Source organism: Cnephaeus nilssonii (genome assembly GCF_951640355.1).
Source record: "Cnephaeus nilssonii genome assembly, chromosome: 15".
NCBI classification, from domain to species: domain Eukaryota; kingdom Metazoa; phylum Chordata; class Mammalia; order Chiroptera; family Vespertilionidae; genus Cnephaeus; species Cnephaeus nilssonii.
In genome coordinates this window covers 38934346-38940378 of record NC_137086.1, presented here as the reverse complement: position 1 = coordinate 38940378, position 6033 = coordinate 38934346, and positions in this window count along the sequence as shown.

Here is a 6033-nt window from a genome sequence, read left to right as displayed (position 1 = left end):
TCCACTGAGTCTCCTATCTACCTACTCCAGGATTTCTGTGAGGATCAAATGAGATGAGGCATGGGAAAATGCTTCACAGACATTTGGTTAAAGTGTAAAATGTTTGTACCTGGCTATAAAGCAAGTCATGTTCCTGGACTGAAGAAACTCCAAGGAGGCTAGTCACTAGGGAGAGGGAGCAGGGCATTGCTATGTGACATCATTACCTGGCACCCCACAGCGACCATTTCTGGGCTGGGCTGGGCTGGGCTGGGCTGTGGGCTGCATTTTGCGCCATGGGGCCTTGGCAGCTTTGGCTGTGATTTGGTGGGCTGTCACTCTGGGGTGGTGGCGGGGCCTGTGTCCCACCTGGGGGCAGCTGAGTGTTGGTTTGTCTGCGCCAGGTCCATGGTGCTGTTTATTTTAAATGGCCAGTGCGTGTCATGGCAGCTCCTGCATTGGGTGTCTGCCCCCTGGTGGTTAGTGTGCATCATAGCTGCCAGTCAGATGGACACTTAGCCTTTTATATATACTACTAGAGGCCCGGTACATGAAATTCATGCACGGGGCGGGGGGGGGGGGGGGGGGGGAAGGGGGGGCAGTCCCCTTAGCCCAGCCTGCATCCTCTCCAATCTGGGACCCCTTGGGGATCGGGCCTAAACCAGCAGTCGGACATCCCTCTCACAATCTGGGACCACTGGCTCTTAACTGTTCACCTGCCTGGTCATCCCCAACTGCCCCCCCCCTATCCCCCCCCCCCCCCCCCCCCGCTGGCCTTGTTGCCCCTAACTCCCTTCCCCACTGGCCTGGTCACCCCTTACTGCCCCCCACCCCTGCTGGCCTGGTCGCCCCAACTGTCCCCCCCCTCCCCCCCCCCCCCCCCCCCCGCCGACCTGGTTGCCCCACGCAGCCTGTTGCTCAGTTGTTTGGTTGGCCCTCACTAACCCCCCTGCCGGCCTGGTCACCCCACGCAGCCTGTTGGGTTGTCCGTTCAGTTGTTTCGGTTGTGACGGTCACTTAGGCTTTTATATATATAGATAGATTGGTTCTACAAGAGGGCTGAGCAGATGGGCTTAATAAAAGCTCCACCAGAGTCCTGGCCCAGCAGCTCAGTTGATTGGAGCATTATCCCACACACTAAAAGGTTGCAAGTTCAATTCTTAGTCAGGGCACATACCTACATTTTGGGTTCAATTCCCAGTGGAGGCACATACAGGAGGCAACCCATCTCTCTCTCTCCCAAATCAATAAAACATATCCTTGGGACAGGATTTACAAAAGAAGCTCCATCAGAGACATGAGGTGCTGTCACCTTCCAGGCGGCCTTATTACTGGCTGATGGTGAGCCAGCGATGGACACAGTGGTGCTCTCCTTGTCCTCAGCAGCCTCATGTTGGGGAGAAAGAGATAAATGTGAAAGAATTGAGGGAAATGAGGTATTCACGCTGTCCTGACTCAGGCAGGCTTCGTGAAGGAAGTGTGATAAGGCACATTTTCTGGAGCCTAGAGTAACAACCTCCTTGGAAAGACACATGTTCTAGCAAATTCCGGGCTTTCAGGTCAGTGATAAGGCTCCCTCGAATGTGTGTAAACAGAATGCCAGACAAGGTTGAAAATCGTTGCCAGAGAGCTTACTGCGCCCATAATTTCAAATAGTGCAATCCAAGTGTAATTGGTTTGCATCAGAATGAAAGAATTTCTTGCTAAAACAGAGAAGGCAAAATGCTTGTCTTGTCCTTTTTCCTTTTTTTTTCTTCTAAATTGCTTTCTTTCCCTCCAAACAATTCACCCTGAGTAACCAGAGCGATCAGGTGGCTGTAAGAGGAACGAGTTTTCCCTCCCTCTCCTTTTCCTTAATGAGCTTGCACTTTCTTCGTAAGTATGTTTGAAAGTTACATTTTCTTTTCCGCGAGACTTGAACCAAGATGAAAGGAGGCCAGAGTGGCAGAAGGTGCATCTGGGGTGGTGGCGGAGGGAGCCGGCTTCAAAGGGCGCCCGGCCCTGGGAGGGTGACTCACCAGGCTCCTCACTCTCCCGCCAGCAGTTTCCTCCCCTGGTGAGAACGCAGCCAAGAGGCACAAAAGCCATTTGGAGGATGGGGCCAGGCGCCAATTCCCAGTATCTAGTTTTAATTGGACACAAACTAACACACTCTCCAGGGAGACACTTGATGATGATTATTATTTTGTCAATAACTCGCCAGTGTCATGCAAATGAAACACAGGACAGTGACCCTGGAGCCTCTGAAGCATCTGTGTAAAAGGGGGTGTTGTGCTAATAAAGCAAGCTCCTGGCCAAGGACTTGGCAAAAAATGTATCTTTCCCACCACAGCTCCCTGCCTTGCAGCTGAGTGCTCGGGGAGATGCTGCTCGTTAGAAGGGAGACCCCACAGGAGAGGGGATTTGCTTGCTTGATTTTATCTTCCCTGCTCTGGAGCAGTGGCTATTGGCCTCAGTGGCCGTCCTATAGCCTACGGCTTTCTCTGCAATAGCTGGAGGTGAGAAATGGTGTTGGCGACTAGAGTGGTCTGCCCCGAGCCCCTTGCTAAGGCCGGCAGATGAAGGTGCCACAAACCTTGCCACCCAAAGGAAGAAAGCACTGCCCGTGGCCCTGGGTTCAGAAGAGAAAGTGGGGGACACGGGGCATCCAGCTTTTAGGTGTCCAGCGAGGAGCAGAAAGGAGCTGGTATTACCCTGTCCTCTGGGAGCCTTCTCGGAGAGCTGAGACAAGAGCTGGGTTCTGAAACTGTCACTTCCCAGTCTACCTCTGGGGCATCTGATCCACTTCCCTCTGCCCATCCTTTGAGGACCAACTCCTGCCACCTTCTGTCTGCTCTCCACAGGATTCCCCTCTTCTAAAATCTCACACCACTTGTCTGAGTCACTCAGGTGACAAATGTCTTATGTGGCAACACACTGTTATTTGTCTCTTCATCTCCCCAACCTTCACCATTGAAGTACTTCTCCGAGAGACAGCATGTGGTTACCAAAGTTCCAGCATTTGTGATTTCTGCTATATCCAACTCCTGCCCAAAGGATCCCATGCCTTTTGTGTTTTATTCAAATTACAGTAGTGTATGGATAGTGTATGTCTTTCGAAGCACTGTGCTACCCAAATTTCAAGTGAACAATGACTTGGTCTTCAGGAAAGTCTCATCTAGTTGGGGAGATTAGAAGAAGGAGAGCTATGATTCACAGATTATCCAATTTTCCTTTTGGGTAAATGGAAGGGATTTTATTTCCCTGCCCCTTTGATGTTAGGTGTTCATGTGACTTGCTTTTGCCCCTGAAATGTGCATGCTAGTGGTGTATGCTAATTCCTGGAGAAAGCTTTCAGTGTGTAACCTGCCCCAAAGCAGGGGTTGAGAAGGGTGATTACAAGGAGACAGATCTCCAGAGCAACCTACTGGAAATGCAGCATGATGAGAAGTCATCCTGTTGTGTCACACCACCGAGATTGGCAGTCATTTGTTACTGCAGCTTCAGGTGAACTATCCTGACTAAACCCATTCATAAAATAATCAGAGAACACAACCTCCTTCTATCACTTCTTTATGATGGTGGTAGCAAGATAAAATCAGGATAACAGTCTAGGATAAGAAAGATGTAAAGAGATTGATATGTCATCACTGTTTTCAAAAAGAGTTGAAAAAAACCGTACCACTATATCATGGCTTGATGAAAAAAAAAATGTTTTTCAATCAACACATACATTTCCTGATTCATGATCAACTAAAAATCTGGGGAAATTTTTCAGAAATTACCAGTTGACCTAAAAAACATTTCTAATACTCTAAAATACCTCTTTCCCAGTTCTTGAACTTCACTAACATGTCCTTTCATGGATTTTGCAGATCAGTACTTATGTTTCAGATCCAGCCCAAAAAGGATGAGTGGTTTAAAACTAAAAACACTGATATAAGAAGACCCAAAACTATCACCCAAACAGAATACAGATGTGCTGTGTTTTGAGATGTGTCCATCTCAAATGGAAAATATGTTTGCTTTTAAAACTTTGCACTAGCCAGATTCAGGATCCAAGTGTAATACTTTCCTAAAATAAACAGAAATTTAAGAAACAACTTGTGGACCACTGGTTCATGGCTCAGTGAGCACTCATTTGCCCCTCAATTAGTGAGCTTTTCTGTACCAGTAATTTTATTTCCTTCTATCACTCATTTTAAATGCCCTGCTTTCTCTGACTCATTCTATCATCACGGGCTGTGGAAGAGGGATGTAATGTTAGCATTTATAGGGATTTAATGATGTCCCTCTAGAGAATTTTCATCTTTTGGCATTTATTCCAAACAGGGACATGAAAGGATTTTATTTTTCATGGTGTCTCTATTCTTTCAGACCTGAATAAAATTGCTCAAATTGGTGCTTCACTAAATGCAATGTATAGTTCGAAAAGGGGACCCCACTTTGCAATGACAAAATAATGCTAAGGAATTTGTTTCAGCTTTCCAATGCATAATTCCCTTTAGAAGCTAACCTGATTTTTCCTAAAGTGTACATATTTTTAATAGAATGTTACTTGAAATCCAGAATGCTAAAAATAGTCTAAACATGGCACCAAATTAATCTTAGAGCCCTCACATTTCATTTTATTCCCCCAGAACCTTCAATAATATTTTGGTTTTGGGCTGAATTTAGTCAAGCAAGTGTTGATGTCTTCCCTTTTTCAGACAATCTTTTTTTTCCATTGAGCATTTGCCAATACAAACATTCATTTCTTTTTTCACTCCCATTCACTGGAAGCCCTTTCCCATTCTCTTATCTTTCCTCGGTTCACACTGCCCCATCTGCCATCCCTTTTATCTGCTCTGAAGCTTCATACCAAAACTTTTCGGTTCCAAAGATGAGATTTGCTTTGATTATAGGACTTTTGCTATCCACTGATGGAAAAGAAGATGCCAATGATGAAGTCTCCTAAATTGGAGAGGTTAGGGGAAAGAGGGTGGGGTAGACTGGGCAGGGTGATGGCTCTGGCGAGCTTGGATGTTGATCTCCATGCTGGCTCCACCTACAAACAACCCTGCCCAGGAAGCAGGCCTGCAGCCCATTTTCTTCAAAGCTCCTCTTGACTCTCTGTTCAAACACTGGTTGCCCTGCCTTTCCCTACAAAGGGAGGCTGCTACTGCTGCCCGTGTGGTTCCCAGACTCCTTTGCTTCTCTCTAGCCATTGGCGCCCATTTTAATCCCTGAGGTTTCAGGTCCCTCCCCTTCATGCCTCGCTTCCCAGATCCCACGCTGACCACAGCCCCGCTTAGTCCCCAGCTCAGAGTGGGGGGAGCGTAACCCCCAACTCTCCCCATCAACCTTTCTAAGCCTCTTCCTGGGGTTGGGAACACACCGTGCCTTGGTTCGGCTGTCTCTAGTAAAACCACACTCAGGGACTCATCAGGGAGGCCACTGATTATACCTGAAGGGTCAATGGAATTTCGGGACTCCTTAGGAAGCCCTGTGCGCTGGTGCTGGAGGCAGGGCACAGAGAGAGAGGAAGAGCGCAACCTGCAGTACTCAGCCCTGGTGGCCGCTGCAGGCCCGCCTGGCTCTGCTCTCGTCCGTCCTGAGGATTACCTTCTGCTCTCCCTCCTTCTCTTTGGACTGTTATGGAGTCTTCCAGTGGAGTTCCTTTGTTCACAGTAATTATTTGCAAGTAATTGGGAAGGAAGAGACAAAGGAAGAAACTAGTAGAGCAAAACATATTTCCAAATCTCCTGAGATTTCCCCCAAACTTACGAAAAGACGAACTGAAATGTGAATGAAATCTATATACTCAGATAATCACAAATGCATCTCTCATCTTTCATTTCAACATCTAAATTATTTTGTACACTCTTTATGCTAATGTTTGTGTTTTGTTTTGTTGGTTTTTTTTTTTTTTTTTAAATAGCAAAACCCAGGGACCGGCTCAGCTTTGAAACAACAGTGTGAAGGGCTCTTCTGCTGGCCCATCTAGCCACGTGTAGGGCCCAGGTTAACTCGACGAGGGGGAAATGGAAATGTTGACATTTCTTTAAACAATAAAAATTACAAGCGATTGCCAAA